Here is a 17,198-nt window from a genome sequence, read left to right on the forward strand (position 1 = left end):
ATATAAGGTTGTCATGAGACAACCTTAAATGCAGAAAGTGGCATCCTCCATATTAAAACAGGCTTCTGTTATATATATATGTATATAGGTATATAAATAAAATTTAATATATATATATATATACATATATATATATATATATATATATATGTACTTTGCTTCATGGGTCTATTTCCCCCCTCAAGCTTCTTGAGAACAGGGACCATTTCATTTCTGTCCTGGTATCTTCAGTGCTTGGGACATAGTAAGTAGGTGATTAATACATGCTTATTGATTAATTAGCTACCATTTTCTTACCTGCCCACATCTCACCCACCAATAAAACAGAGGTTTTTGTGCTTTCAATCTGGAAGTCTTTAGGCAGCTTTCTCCTCACAGGACTGATGAAAACAGCCTTTTGCCTGTCTAGTCAGTGCCAAGAGCCAACCAAGAGATGGGAAGGAAATTGAATGGAGTGATTAGTCATCCTTTCTAAACCAGCTCTGTCCATGCCTGTGAGGACAGAGCGACTCACTTTGGATACAGTCCATTGGTAATGACAAACAGGGATCTCTTAGTCACCAGAGCCAAGTGGGTCACAGATGAGTGCTGGGGTCTGGGGTGATCTGGGGTGACTGGAGACAGAGGGTGACTTGGACCTCCCATCAAGTGGGAACTAAAAAGGAAAGTTCCCAAATAATGCAATTAGGCAGCATGGAAAGAATGCTAGAACTGGGGTTGGAGGAATCAGGTTAAAACCCCCTCTGAGAAGGAAGACTTGAATTTAGATCTTCCTTGTTCCAATGCTTGCCTTCCAGTCACTGAGCTTCATTGCCTGGGACTTATTCTCCACCCCAAAAAAAGGAATTCTCTGTTGAATTATTGAATGTATACTATAGGATGCTAGATTAGATTTTTAAGGCTATGTAGCTCACCTTTAGAATAAAAGGACATCTCACTTGCTAGCTAGTCTAGATCCTGTATTTGAGGGGTTGTTTGTTTGTAACTGAGGGGTTCAGTCTTTCAGTATGGAGAGGGGGAAAGAGTGGAGACCTTTCTTCTCAAAGTGGGGTTCAGGGGAGACAGCTGATGTTTTAGGTTGGCTCAGAGAGAGGAGAGGGGGTTTGAAGATTTTCCCTCTTTTGCCTTCCCTCCTTAGTTAAGGCTGATCTCCCAGGTTCACTCTTGTCCCTCTTGTCCCCCCTCCCTACTACTCAAGACCAAAGGGTCTCCCCACTCACACACAGCTTGGGGAAAAGATAAGTATTTTAATGTCAATTTAACTCAATCAGGATAATACAAAGGAAAACCTGGCAGGGGAAGAATGGGAAAGGAAGATGGGAAAAGGGGGTCCCTATCTCTATCTAAAACCCTTTTCTTCCCTCCTTGAATCTGGGGGAACTCCAGCTTTGGCAGCCTGAGCCCCCTGAGAGAAAGTCAGGTTGACTCACCCTGTGTTTGGACCCTTGGCCACAGTTCAGACCCAGGGCTACAGGAGCTGAATTGGTTGGACAGAGATTTTAAATGTCTTTCTCAGGTCTCCTCTTCAATAGTCTTTTCAACTGGGAAATGTTGGGGGTGGGGGAAGATTTCCAGACACAGACAGAAAAAATTGAGTAATCCTCAGGAGAAAGTCTTTTTCAAATTTCTCTCTTCGGCTTCTCCCGATTGAGAGAGCAACTTCTCTACCAGCCAGAGTCTTCCCCTCCTCAAGATTCCAATCTCCTGGGGCCCCTCCCCTGTCGAGATGATCAGTTCCACACACTCTTCAGCCTGGCACTTTTCTTATGTGCCAGCCTCTGTCACAGTCCTTTATTATATAGATGAAAGACTGAGGCCAAGTGAAGCCAAGTGATTTGCCCATTCATAGAGATACTAACAGTCAATGCCATGATATGAACTCAGGTCTCCTGTGGCTCAGTAACAAGTGCTATTTCCACAGACTGACACTAAGACTTACAAGATGGGGAAAGGAAGAACAATAATAAGTTATTTCTTATCCCCTTCTAATCTACTTAGAATCCACATCCTCTTCTCCCCATCCTTCCCTTCCCCCAAATTAGACTTGGACACATCTCTCCTTATTTGAAATCTACTTGGTACAGTAACAACATAGGTAAGAGGAAGCTAAATAACAGATCCACGTATTTAGTGGCATAATGGTAAATGTTTAACAAACAGCTCTCCAGGGGGAGGAAAAAAGTATACAGAGCCCATTTTTAAGTTTAATGTGCATTGCTGGCATTTTCTTCATCACTTTAAGTCTACATAATAAGCAAAACAATAAATCAAGCCCCAATTTACAGTAGTTGATAGTTTCAGAGTTGGAAATGATTACATTGAAAATTTAACAACAGGCTCTTGGGGGATGATGTGAGCTGACTCAAGCACTCTCCTGTGATACTTTGTTGCCCAAGTAGCCCTCACAGAAGTTGGGAACCCAGGAGTTAAGGGATACCTCAAGGCTATGTGATGAGGGTATTTCTACAAGTTTTAGACAGAGAGGTGGGAAAGGAAATTGGAACTAAACTTTAATCCCTGGTAACTAACATATGGGAGGAGGAGAAGAGTGGTATCATGATGGTATGCTGTAGTGGAAAGAGCTCTGCTTTAGAATCAGAGGACTTGAGTTTGAGTTTTGATTCTGTAGTTTACAGCCCATATTACCTTAAGCAAGTCTTTTCTCTGGGGCTCATTTTCCTCATTTGTAAAATGAGGGAACCTGAATAGATAATCCTTTAAACTGACTGTCCATCCTCGGAGAATGGCTGAACAAGTTGTGGTATATGGTTGTAGTGGAATACTGTTGTGCCATAACAAATAGCAAACAGAATTATTCAGAAAATCTTGAAAGACATGTATGAACGGATGCAAAGTGAAGTGAACACAGCCAGAACAGTGTATGTAGTAACAGAAATATTGTATGATGATTAACTGTAAAAGACTAAACGATTACCAGTAAAGTAAGGTTCCAGGATAACCCCTAGAGGCTCATGATGAAAAATACCATGCATGCATAGTCAAAGAAGGAATTCTTGGAGTTTGATTGCTCATCAAAGCATTCAATTTTTCACTTTATTTTCTTCATGAGATTTTTCTCTTATCTGAGATATTTCTTCCTTCATAGCATGAAAAATATGGAAATATGTAGTGCCTGTCAGCACTGGTATAACCTTTATCAGACTATTTACCATCTTAGGAGGACAAAGGGGAGGGAGAGAGGGAGAGAAAATAATTTGAAAAATGTAAGATAATAATTGGTAAAAAATAGTTTCTACATGTAATTGAAAAAATAAAAGTTTAAAAAATACAAAAAAGATAATCCCTCAAGACCCTTCCAGCTTAAATTCCATGATGATATGGATGCCTAGTAAAAGAGAACCTGGTATCTGAAGGACAAGCTATGATGGAAAAGGGAAAGATGTAAAGCTTCTACAAGTCAAATTTTGTTTTACTTCAAATTTGTGAAAATTTTGTTTTTTTAAAGTTTCAGAGTATAATTCACTTCCTTCTACTCACCCTTGGTCTCCTCATCTGTAAAATAAAGCTATATTAGCTACCTTACTCATAAGGTTATGAGACTTCAGTGAGAGAATGCACATAAAGCACTTCGTGACCTTAAGATGCTATTTAATGTTGTTATTATTATCATTTGTTGTTTTAATTGCAGAGAACTTGCTAATGGACCTTCTATCAGTAGATGGGGTTTCCAATACCAGGAATTCTATACACCGAGGAAATCACAGGTCTGGACCCAAAAACATCAGTTATGAAGCATAATTTGAGCCCTAGTCATCAGATCATAGATTTGTTGTTGCCGATCATTTGGTTTTGAAGAGGACCAGTGACATCACAGGGTGATGTCTTGGCTTGTTGGTGAATTGGATTTAAGGGAGGCAGAGTTGCACAAAGTCATGTTTAGCCTCACTTTCTCTTTCAGAGTCATTGAAGTCCATTGGCTAGATAAAAGTCAAGAGAAGTAGTGATGACCCAGGATTCAGGGGATGACTTTGGCACCTTCAATATCTGACCAAGTTCTAAGCTCTCCACAGAGTTATCAAATCCCACTCCTTTATTTTACTGAAGAAGAGACTGGTCCACAGGGACAAAGTGTCTTAAAGAGCACCTACTGCTTAGTTTGAGCCAGCTTTGTCACAAACAGGGGGCAGTACTACTAGATTTAGAATAGCACAAGACGGGCAGCCAGGGAGGATGGAACTTGGGTCTGCTGGAGTGACCAGTGGAAGATGTGCCCCAAACCAGTAAAGCCCCCTGGTTTGTTTGTTTTATAGGATTCATATTTGGGTCAAGAAGGACAATACATTGAGGGATGAGGAGGGGAAGTGGGAAGCCTGGACCTGGAAGGGTTCAGGGACTTGTGCTGATCCATACTGGAAGTACCACTTGTAGAACTAACAGCTAGTTGATATTTAAATTCATACAGGAGGGAAGAGGATCCCTCTGCCATTACCAAAGGTCTTACTTTGACTGGGTGACTCAAGGGAGTCAACTTTTCTCAGCTTGTCCATCTAGTGGGATGGGAAAGCCATTGAGAGTCTTTTCTCAGATCACAAAATTAGTGAGTATTTGAGATAATATTTGAAACTTGGTCTTGCTGCTGCCAAGTCCAGGAAGTTATCCATTGTATTATCTAAAGCCTTTCCTGATTCCCTTAGTGGTTAATGTTCTTCTTAGCCACATTATCATGTGTTTTCTTAACCCTTTACATGCAGTGGACTCCCCAGGTCCAAAGTAAGTTCCTTGGGGGCAGGGACTGATTTTCATTTGTTATTTTTGTCCCTAGCACCTAGCATAGGACCATGTTCATAGAGAGAGCTTCATAAATGCCTGTTGGATCAGACTGGACACAAAACAGTAGCATTGATAAAAAGCACATCTGAGGCTGTCCAATTGCTGAATCATCATTGTGATCATTACACTTCAGAAGTTGGCAAATGCTACAAATGAAGATTTGATTTATTATTTTGTTGATTGTCTAGACTTAAGAAAGTGATAGCAAAAATGCAAAAGTGTAGATTAAGTTTAAAGGCATATCATGTATCCATTTTTTTCAGAGACCTACTTGTTAAACATTTACCAGCACATCCTTGAACATGTTAACCATGATGTTACCACATCAAGAAGATGTGATTGTAGGGGTCTCCTACTCTGATTTGATGATTCATCCAAGTGCTGGCTTTGGAATAATAAATATTCATCTTCCTGAGTTCAAACATGGTCCCAAATATTTAGTAGCTGTGTGACCTTGGGCATATCACTTATTCTTTGCCTAAGTTTCTCTTCTGTAAAATGAGCTGGAGAAGGAAAGAGCAAAATGCTCTAATATCTATGCCAAGAAAAGTCCAAATGGGATCAGACATGACTCAAATGACTCAACAACAACAAAACTTCACGTTCTAAAACTCTGGCACTGGTAAAGAGAACTCTCATTAAGAAGCTGCTTATATCAATTCATTCATAGGTCCAATCCCTATTCTTCCTCTGTGATGTTCCAAGAAAATGGAAATGAAGCCCAAGTATAAATTTTAAATTGATTTGAAATCAATGAATAGGCATTGCAAGTCTTCAAGCAAAAGCTGGATGGAATGGGGGAATGCTGGAAAAATAGAAGTGGAGATGACTGGTCAAGTATGCACTGAAACTACATGGCTACTGAGGTCCCTTCTAACTCTGACATTCTGTATCTCTGTTGATATCAGAGCTAGAAGGAATCCCAGAAATTATCTAGTCTATCACTATCCTCTCATTAGACCAAGAGGAAAACTGAAACCAGACATATAACCTTCATGGCTCCTGGGATCCTTGTATCTTGTTTCTCAAGAAGCAACTTCAGAACAAATGGATGCTGGCATTATTGCTATCCCCTACCTGTAAAAAGGACCATGTTATTAGGAAAACCATCCACATAATGACCATATTAACAAGCAAACTGACAAAAACCACATGATTATCTCAATAGATGCAGAAAAAAGCCTTTGATAAAATACAACACCCATTCCTATTAAAAACACTAGAAAGTATAGGAATAGAAGGGCCTTTCCTAAAAATAATAAATAGTATATATCTGAAACCATCAGCAAACATCATCTGCAATGGGGATAAACTAGAAGCCTTCCCAATAAGATCAGGAGTGAAACAAAGATGCCCATTATCACCCCTATTATTTAACATTGTACTGGAAACACTAGCTGTAGCAATTAGAGAAGAAAAAGAAATTGAAGGTATTAAAACTGGCAATGAGGAGACCAAGTTATCTCTCTTTGCAGATGATATGATGGTTTGCTTAAAGAATCCTAGAGATTCAACAAAAAAGCTAGTCGAAATAATCAATATCTTTAGCAAAGTTGCAGGATACAAAATAAACCTGCAGAAGTCATCAGCATTTCTATATATCTCCAATCCATCTCAGCAGCAATAATTAGAAATAGAAATTCCATTTAAAATCACCCTAGACAATATAAAATACTTAGGAATCTCTCTGCTGAGACAAACACAGGAACTATATGAACACAACTACAAAACACCCTCCACACAATTAAAACTAGATCTAAACACTTAATTGCTCATGGGTGGGATGAGCTAACATAATAAAAATGACAATCCTACTCAAATTAATTTACTTATTTAGTGCCATATCCATTGAACTACCAAAAAATTTCTTTACAGAATTAGAAAGAAAAAAACAAAGTTCATTTGGAAGAACAAAAGTTCAAGGATATCCTGGGAAATCATGGAAAAAAATGCAAAGGAAGGAGGACTTGCAGTCCCAGATCTCAAACTATACTATAAAGCAGTGGTTATCAAAACAATTTGTTACTGGCTAAGAGACAGAAAGGAGGATCGGTGGAATAGATTTGGGGTAAATGACTTCAGTAGGACAGTCTATGATAAACCCAAAGATCCCAGTTTTTGGGACCAAAACCCACTTTTTGATAAAAACTGCTGGGAAATTGGAAGACAGTATGGGAGAGATTAGGTTTGGATCAACATCTCACACCCTACACCAAGATAAACTCAGAATGAGTGAATGACCTGAATATAAAGAAGGAAACTATAAGCGAATTAGGCAAACACAGAATAGTATATTTGTCAGATCTTTGGGAAAGGAAAGACTTTAAAACTAAGCAAGAACTAGAAAAAAAATCACAAAATGTAAAATCAATAACTTTGATTACATCAAATTAAAAAGTTTTTGTACAAACAAAACTAATGCATCCAAAATTAGAAGGGAAGCAACAAATTGGGAAACAATCTTCATTACAAAAACCTCCGACAAAGGTCTAATTACTCATATTTACAAAGAGCTAAGCCAGTTGTACAAAAAATCAAGTCATTTTCCAATTAATAAATGGGCAAGGGACATGAATAGGCAATTTTCAGTTAAAGAAATCAAAACTATTATTAAGCACATGAAAAAATGCTCTAAATCTCTTATAATCAGAGAGATGCAAATCAAAACAACTCTGAGGTATCACCTCACACCTAGCAGATTGGCTAACATGACAGCAATGAAAAGTAATGAATGCTGGAGGGGATGTGGCAAAGTGGGGACATTAATTCATTGCTGGTAGAGCTGTGAATTGATCCAACCATTCTGGAAGGCAATTTGGAACTATGCCCAAAGGGTGATAAAAGACTGTCTGCCCTTTGATCCAGCCATAGCACTGCTGGATTTGTACCCCAAAGATATAATAAGGAAAAAGACAAAAATATTCATAACTGTGCTCTTTGTGGTGGCAAAAAATTTGAAAATGAGGGGATGCCCATCAATTGGGGAATGACTGAGTAAATTGTGGTATATGTTGGTGATGGAATACTATTGTGCTCAAAGGAATAATAAAGTGGAGGAATTCCACGGAGACTGGAGCAACCTCCAGGAAGTGATGCAGAGCGAGAGGAGCAGAACCAGGAAAACATTGTACACAGGGACTGATACACTGTGGTACAATCGAATGTAATGGACTTCTCCATTAGTGGCAATGCAGTGATCTTGAACAACTTGGAGGAACCTACAAGAAAAACCACTATCCACTTCCAGAGGAAAAACCGCGGGAGTAAAAACACTGAAGAAAAACAACTTCTTAAATACATGGGTCGAAGGGACATGGTTGGGGATGTAGACTCTAAATGAACATCCTAGTATAAACAACAACATGGAAATAGGTTCTGATCAAGGACACAAGTAATACCCAATGGAATTGCGTGTTGACTGTGGGAAGAGTGGGTGGAGGGGAGGGAGGGAAATAATGTGATTATTGTAACCAAGGAATAATGTTCTAAATTAACTAAATAAACTTATTCAAATGGAAAAAAAGGGCTATGTTTCAGGTGGTCCCTCCATTGTGGGCTTTGGTCAGCTTTGAGAATGATCTCCAAACAAGGCCATAAATGTGTTCTCTGTAACCTGCTTTAATTGGAATGGAAACCATTCCCAACACTTTGTGACCACCCTCTATTATGGCAGTTTAATCATGGAAGTATTTTTATTGGGGTGAAAGGGAAAGTTGAAAGTAGAAAACCTTTGGAAGGGAAATATTGACAAAACTCCAATGAAGCAGAAAATGACTTGTTTTTCAACCACCCATTAATTAAAGAGCAAATGCCACCTTATATTAAAAAAACCAATCCTTTGTCAAGCCTTATAACATGTTTGCAAAGGTTGCCTGCCTCATTTCTCTTCATCTACCCATCCTTCACTTTCCACTTATTAGTAATTTTTTTGCCCTTTCAAACCAATCTTCTATTCACCCTTGTGGTAACAGTAAACATCATCTGTGGACCACCAGTTAATTTTATTTTTCTTATTTTCTTACAGATTGCATTTTGATTAAAAAATATATATATACAAAAGGGAAGAGCCAGTGATCAGTTCAACAGAATGAAGGCATATAACCATCTTGGAAATAAAAATTCCAGCATCAATTTGGTCATGCTCCCAAAGTTTATAACTCTCTCTACACTTCTTGAATTTTCCTTTCTTGGAGTTGAGTGTCAAGGATTAGGGGCTGGTTAATCCAAAAGGGCACCAGCAAGTTATTTTAGTATCAAAAAAAAATCCAATGATTTTCATACCCTCATGCAAAGAACTCTGTGGAAAATGAAAAGCATTACAGTGATCAAGAATCAGGCTTATAATTTTGCAATTTAAAAAGCTTTCTTAAACATTTTCATCTTGGGTGCAAATTACTACCTGGGCTTGTTTTTAAAATAGGGAAATGGCTTAGGCACTAAACATCCACAGTAAGCTATTTTCATATTGATTTTTACCTGTGCCAGAAATGGTATTAGTAGCATGCAAGGGAAGAGATTATTATAGGCCTTTTGATGTTGGATTAAGTCTAGAGAACTACCTTTTACCAGCAAAGTCTTCATGCCACCAACACCATGCTTATACAGGAGAGTTGGAAGGATGCCAGTGGATGTCTTTATTTTTAGATACTGTCTCATTGGCATTATAGATCAGGCAATACTTGGCTCTTCTTAGAAGATTTTTATAGGTCTGAAGTAGGGAAAATGGGAATGGAAAGTATGCAAGCTAGAAGGAAGAAAACAATATCCCTGCCCCTCTACTGTAAAACTCATTGTGTCTACTTCAGGAGAGATCTCAGAAGACATTGAATCCAATCCATACCTGAAGAGTAATTCCCATTTACCACACTCCTAACAAGTGGACAGCTCTTAGAATTAAGGAGGATTGGGAAAGGCTTCTTGTAGAAGATGATATCTTAGATGGGATTTGAAGAAAGTGAAAGAAGCCAGGAAGAAGGGAGAGAATTGCAATTATGGGAAACAGCCAGTGCCTGAGTCTAGAGATGGAATTTTCTATAGGAGGAAGAACCTCTGTTATCTTCTGGATTGATGAGTTCGTGTGTGTTGGAGGGAAGAGGTGGGGTGACCAGTAAAGTGCAGAAAGGCAGAACAGATTGGAGCAGTCAATTTATGAGAGGCTTTCATGTCCAACAGAAGGTTTTATATTTGGTCCTCCAAGTGATAAGGAGCTACTGCAATTGTTTAAAAAGGGGGTTGACATGAACAAACAGACTTTTATGGTCCCCCCAAATCCTATTGCTATCCCTCTGTTTGGTCATTTCCAATGATCAAAAAAATTTATCTTGTCTATACATGGTTGTTGGTATGTTATCTTTCCCATTAGAAAAGCAAAGTCTGGATTATTTTGGTCTGACTTTTACAATTTTTTCCCCTGTCTTTTTATCCTCAGTGGTAAGTTGACCTGAAGATGCCCAAGGTTTTCATTTAGTTCTAATTTACTATAACATTCACATCTCTTCCATTTCAAGTGTCTAAAGACCTGTAATTTTCTCATGGTGAATGTTTCTTCCATTGGTGTACATCACATCCCTTCTACATTTCTGAAGATGGCTTCTTGAGTTACTGTTGTCCCCAAATACATCACTTTGTTTTCTTTTGGGGGACAGACTCTCAGAACATTCTGAATCTGGTTTTTAGTTGATATTCTATCACTAGGCACCAAAACAAAGACTTTCTAGCATCTGCTAGAGTTATGATTTACTAGCATAACCTTGGCAAGCCCAGGGTCATGTGCATGTTATTATTAGACATCAGGGAATGACTTCAGTAAAAGATAATGGGATCTGTATTTATTTAAAGAATAAATACCTAAATATGTGTACAGTTTAAGCAATTAATTGCATACCATTTTGCAGTCAAAGATTAAGTTGATATTATTTGGTAAACCAAAAAAATCGTTAACAGGATTTTCTTTTTAATGGAATTCTGAACTTTCTGGGATTAAGATTCTCCATCCTAGACATTTTCTACGCTGCCATCACATGGCTCTTCAAAATAAACCTGTAGATATTTCTGTAGAGAAGCTAAGCCATTAGTTTATCTTCCCTCCTTCCCCCTTCCCTCCTTTCCTTTCTTTTTTCCTCCCTCTCTTCCTTTCTCCTTTCTTTCCTCTCTCCCTATCTTTCTACTTCATTTAGTTTTAGAAGAGACTTTCAACATAATCAAGTCCAATCCCTTTATTTTTCAAATGTGGAAACTGAGACTCAGAAAGTTTTAATGACAGTGCTCAGAGTCATACAGTGATACCAGTAATTGTTCCAGTTAGGATTTGAACCTGGAGCTCCATCCCCTAAGCTATGCTGCCTTCCAGGTCTGGAGCCCTGCACAATGGTAAGCATTCCATCATCAGGGGACTCAGTTCATTCTTTGAATGTGTTTACTTCCAAATATCACAAACACTTTCTCAGGATTTTGAGGTCAGACAGTCTCTAATCAGGGAACATGTCTACATTGGGCTCATCATTCATTCATGATGGCTGGCCCCAGTTGTTTTGCAGGAGCCCTCCTGCTGTTAGGAGAACTGAGCCAATATATTCTGCTTTGTTCTTGACTGGGGAAGATACAACAGGGTGGTTGTTTTCATTTTATTTTTATGAGCAGAGAGGTGAGGTATTGGGATTTATCTTTAACTCCTTCAATGCACTGCATTTATAACATTTTCCTCTAGTAATGGAGCTGAGGAATAAGAAGACTACAATGCAGCATTTCGGTGATTTTGTTAAGCCCTCTTCTTCATGACCATAAATAACCTGAAAGCAGGAGAACATTCCAGGGTGGAGGGAGAGGTCTTAAAGAGACCCCTGTTTATTCCTGTGTGATGATAGAGAATTAGTAGTAAGAGACTAGAGGGGAAATGTAAAAACATGAATAAGACTAGCTAAATTCACCATCCTCCAGCTCAGATTTGTAACCAAAGAAAGAGGATGATGTAACTTAATGGTATCGGCTTCTGGAAACACTCAAGAAAAACCCTTGAGAGATGAGTCCTGTGTTTTCATTCCAAAGAAAAGAGGAGGCTCAGTCATGAAGAGAGAGGGAATTAGTCCAGTATCACTGGGGCTGTAGCTCAAATCTCGAAGGGAGCATGAGGCAGCCATTTGCCTCTTGGTTCCTGCTCCCAAGGACCCTTCCCACCCTGGTACAGAGGGGCATGCTGTGTTCTCCATCCCTTCTCTTGGGGGAAAATGTCAGTCTGGTTTGAGGACCCATCTCACACAGGTTGCAGCCAGCCTGTTGGATCAGGTTGGCAGATCAAGGGGGAAAGTAGCTTACCCCTTGCCTCACAGGTCACTGTTGTCATTCTCTTCGATAGCAAACCCAGACCTACCTCTCCTCCAGTCACTGGGTTCCTTTGCTCTCCCTGTACATTTATACTTTGAGAGCCTTTCTTTATAATGAAAAAATGGCTCAATGTAGTCAGAGGATCTCAGACTGAATCCTGACTCTTTCATGATTTGGGGCATTAGTATGCCTCTTAGGGGCTTAGTTTCTCAAATATAAAATGAGGGAGCTGGATCAGATCAATCAGCAAATATTTGTTAAGATCCTACTGAGGAGGATTGTGAAGACAAAAATGAAACAGTCCTGCCCTCCAGAAGCCTATGTTCTAATGGGGGCAGGAGGAAGGGGATCCATATATATACCAACAAACATTGAAGGGAAAGGGCTTGAGAAACTGTTGAGATCAGGGAAGGTTTTGTAATGGGTTTAAGCTCACATCTTCCTGAATCCAAGTACAGTGCTCTATCCACTGTACTGCCTTAAGAGAAGATGAGAATTGTGGGAAGTAGAAATGAGAAGGGAGCACAATCCATGCCTGGAAGATGACTTGTGTGAATTGAGTACCCAAGGGAAGTAGTCCAGTTAGACCAGAATATGGATGTTGGGAAGGAGGATAAAATGAAAGGAGAAATTGAACAAAGAAGCATGAATGAAGGGGGTGGGAAATGAAATTGTCCTAATTTTAAAATATGAGGTATAGAAATTTGTATTTATTCTAGAAGCCACTGGAGATTTTTGAGCAGGTGAGTAAAATGATTATACATCTCATTTGGGAAGATTATCTTAGCAGCAGCTGTGTGGAGGATGGATGGAAGAGGGGAGGGGCCAAAAGCTGTGAGACCAATTGGGTGACTATGACAGTAGTCTAGGGAAGATATGATCAGTATTTGACCCAGAAGAGTAACTATTTGAATGGAGCAAAAGAGGACAATTAAGAGAATTATAGCATTTAGAACTGGAAAGGACCATGGATAATATAATTCAATCTCCTCATTTTACAGATGGGGAAACTGAGGCTCAGAGGTTGAATGATTTGTCTAGAGTAACTTCCTTCAAGGGCAGGATTTAAACCCATGCCTTCTTCCAAGTCTAGGTAGAATGAACAAGACTGATTATGGGAAAGAGGAGAAATAAGGGAGCAAGTCAAGAATGACTCACATAGCTCTAATATCGTTTTAACTTTACTTTGTTAAGGAGAGACCAATTTATTTGAGCTTTAATCCTATGTTTTCATGCAAATACCTTCTAGCTGTGACACATGGGGGTATTAAGACAATGTGATGACCCCCATCTGGAATAACAATGTGATTTTCCCAGATTAGATATCACTTCATAGGCAAATGACTCATGCTGATGATTTGTCAATGGATTGAATTCTTTAGGAAGTTCTTACTGCCTTACTTACTTACTTACACTTTTTATTTTCCAGGTCAAGATATGGAGCTGCTTTGGTTGAGGGATGGCCTTGGAACCAACCCAGAAAAGGTCTGGATTTAGGCCCTACTTCAGAACCATGTTGTTCTGTGTGATCTTGGGCCCTTTATAATCCAATCCCATCATTTTAGAGATGGGGAAACTGAACTTTGGAGAGATTAAATGACTCCCCCAGGATCACATAGCTAGTGGCAGGGCAAGTATATTCATGATTCTAAGTCCAGGTAGAAAGAACAAGGCTGGAGAACTGATTTGTTATGAAAGAGAAAGAATTATGAGGGAGTTAAAGAGACAAGGATGACTAATCCCTCACATACTCCATGATCTAATACCACTGGTCTCCATGACATTCCTCCCATAAGATACCCCATCTTCCAACTCTGAGCACTTTTTATGGCTGTCCCTCATTTATGGATGGGCATCCTTCTTCATGTATGCTTGCTGGCTTCCTTTAAGTTCAGGCTAAAATTCCCACCTGCTATAGGAAGCCTTTTTAAGTCCCTGTTCATGTTAGTGTCTTCCTTTATTGATTACTTCTACTTTATTCTAGATATAGGTTTGTGCATATTGGCTGTGTGCTTGGTGTCTCCCTCACTAGATCTACCCTTCACCTTCCTTTGTATCATCAGCACTTAGCTGAGTGCTAATCTAGTAGGCAGCCCCTAAAACAAGAGAGCACCTGCCTGAAAATCTTATTATGAATGGAACGATGGTGACTGTCCCCATGTAAGCCATCAGCACCCTAAGGCAGCTCAGAGCAGTCCAGTCTTCTCCTGTCCAAGTGTGAGCTCAGCTTGGACCAGAGGAGGCCAAGAGCCTTCAGTTCATGCCATGTGAAGACCTGGTGAAGGGACTGAAATTGTTAGCTTGGAAGAGAAAAAAAAGAAGAAAAAAAGAGAAAAAAAAGAAACTGAGACTGGCAAGGAAGTTAAGGACACAAGAAGGAAAAGAGGGACACGGAACAAGGACCATTCACTGTTCTGGGTCAGTGAGATAATGACAGCTGGGGAGAGAGAAAGAAGAGGGGAAAGAGAGGCAGGCAAGGAAGGGAAGAAGGTTGGAAGAGCATCAGCAGATTTCATTATTCTTCCAGGATGAGGAGAGAATATTGCTAATTTTAGAGCCCAATTTATGGTTGATGATGAATGGTTTTTAAACCAAATTGTATGAACTGTTTATTAAAACCACTTCATGGAAAATGCACAGAGCCTGGCAGCCTGACCTGCAGAATCAGGGCTTGAAAACCTTAGGGGAGATTTTACATAATTAATGACAACAACGGAGCTCCTTATCTAAATCATTTACAGCCTCAAACAATTACCTTAATTCAAGCCTCTCTACTTACTGGCTGCTAGGCACAGACTATGTAGGGGTTCTCTGCCTTCCTGGAGGTTCTCTCTGAGTTGTGAGAACAAGAAGCTGAGGGGCTGGAGAAGTTCTGGCTATAGACCTTGGCTTTTTCAATGAGGTTGGTAAATAGCTGCTACTTTTTAATGTTAAATGTGTGAATTCAGAGCCCAAGGCAGGAAATACCAAATGGAAGCCTTTTCTTGGGACTACAGAGGGAAATGGCACCATCTGGCTTGGGCGTTCTACATTGCTTCCTCCATGGGCTGTGTCTTTGCACATGGCTGGTGCTCAGTAAATATTGTTGGCCTACGTTACCCCTATGGTTTCAACAAAGGATCTAAGACTAGCAGGGATACTGAGGTCCCAGATCACACAGGTTGTTGTAGATAAGCTAGGATTCAAGCCTGAGTAGGTCCAGAGGTCTATTCATGGCACTACCTTGCTGCTTTTTAAGGCTCACTGCACTCAATAGTATAAAACAGTTGGTAAAACATGTCACTGGGGGCCTGGCCTTGTCATCTGCCATGGTAGTTTTTCTAGGGGCTGTAGGATGCCATTGATTTTCCTTCTCTTTATAGTTCTCTCCCCATGCCTATCCCTTACTTCCCTAAATCCAGGTAATCTATCTTAGGTCATTCTGTACCTACATTGGTCTTGTTGCTGGGGATTTCTTGCATATGAGCCAAGATGATGAGTAGCGAGTGAAAACGAGGGAGCTGCTATCATGTGGCCAGCTACAAAACATCAAACTATGGTCTGCTAAACTGGGAACCAGTGCTCTTCAGCCATCTACCTCTCCACCTCCTAAGAAAAACCCAGATTCATATTCATAGCTGCACTCTTTGTGGTGGCCAAAAATTGGAAAATGAGGGGATGCCCTTCAATTGGGGAATGGCTGAGCAAATTGTGGTGTATGTTGGTGATGGAATACTATTGTGCTCAAAGGAATAACAAAGTGGAGGAATTCCATGGAGACTTGAACAACCTCCAGGAAGTGATGCAGAGCGAGAGGAGCAGAACCAGGAGACACTGTACACAGAGACTAATACACTGTGGTATAATCGAACATAATGGACTTCTCCATTAGTGGCAATACAACATCCCTGAACAATCTGCAGGTATCTAGGAGACAAGTTGAGGTACAAAGTTCCCTTAGGAAGGGCAAGTATGGGCGAGGATCTATCATTGGAGAGAAGACTCCTATTGATGAGATCCTAGATCCAATGGATTATTCAAACGGAGAGGACCCTGTAGACATGGGCTAGAGTACATCAGATTTGACCTTCATTCCCCACAATCTTTGTCTCTGATAAAATGACGAGGCTCCAAAATCCCTGTCTGGATTGGACCGTGGTATATTTTCAAAGGATGACTTAATAGATTTGGAGGCTAAAGGCTTGGGTTCAAATTTCAGCTGTGCTATGTCTTCCCTGTGTGACTTTGGACATATCTCTTCCTTCTTCAAGGACTTGGAAGAGCCCTATATAAAATGAGGGAGTAAGATTAGATGCCAAACCCAGGATCTTATGATCCCCAAAATACTTCCTACTCTAAATTCTGGGATCCAACATATTATTTACCCATACTGATGACTGAACATGGATTCTTAGCACACACTTGCTGGCCAAATTGGGAAATCTGAGCAGGAAAACAGGAAGGGAGGGATATTTTAGATAGCACTGCTTCTCAGAGAAACAGCAGGAAAGATACATCCGTGATGTACCCTGGCAACCCCCTACCTCTTGTTGACCAGAAGATTGGACTGGGCCTGGAGAGCTTTCTGACATGCCCTCTCCTTCTGTTTCCCTCCAGTTCATTTAAACACCAGTGGTTTGTTTGGGAAATGCTATCCTTTGCACATTGGGCTTTTATCTCAGCTGGAGACCTTTCCTGTTTTAGTCCCTTCCTTTCGAGGAGTTAAAGCTAGCACTTGACTCTAGGAGTTATAATCAACAAAGCCCCTGTTGTTAGATGAAGCTAGAGTCACTTTAGCAACAGCCCCTGCCAAGCATTTTGAGGATACTCAACAATGTGGCTACACCTGCTGTCTGATGCATTGTGTGGGGGCTTCTGTTTGGGCTTCAGGTCCAAGAAACAACCCTCCAATTAGGCTGAACCTCCCTCTTGGTTCTTGAATCTCTCCTTCCTCAAACTACCTTTTGGTCCATGTCCTATTAGTTTAGTCAACAAAACATGACCGCGAGACAGGGAATAATAATAATGATGACAATGAAATAAAAAGAATAGTAGTTATCAATTTTATAATGGTTTCAAGTTTGCAAAACTCTTTTGACTATGACCAT

Source organism: Monodelphis domestica, chromosome 8 (assembly GCF_027887165.1).
Source record: "Monodelphis domestica isolate mMonDom1 chromosome 8, mMonDom1.pri, whole genome shotgun sequence".
NCBI lineage: Eukaryota > Metazoa > Chordata > Mammalia > Didelphimorphia > Didelphidae > Monodelphis > Monodelphis domestica.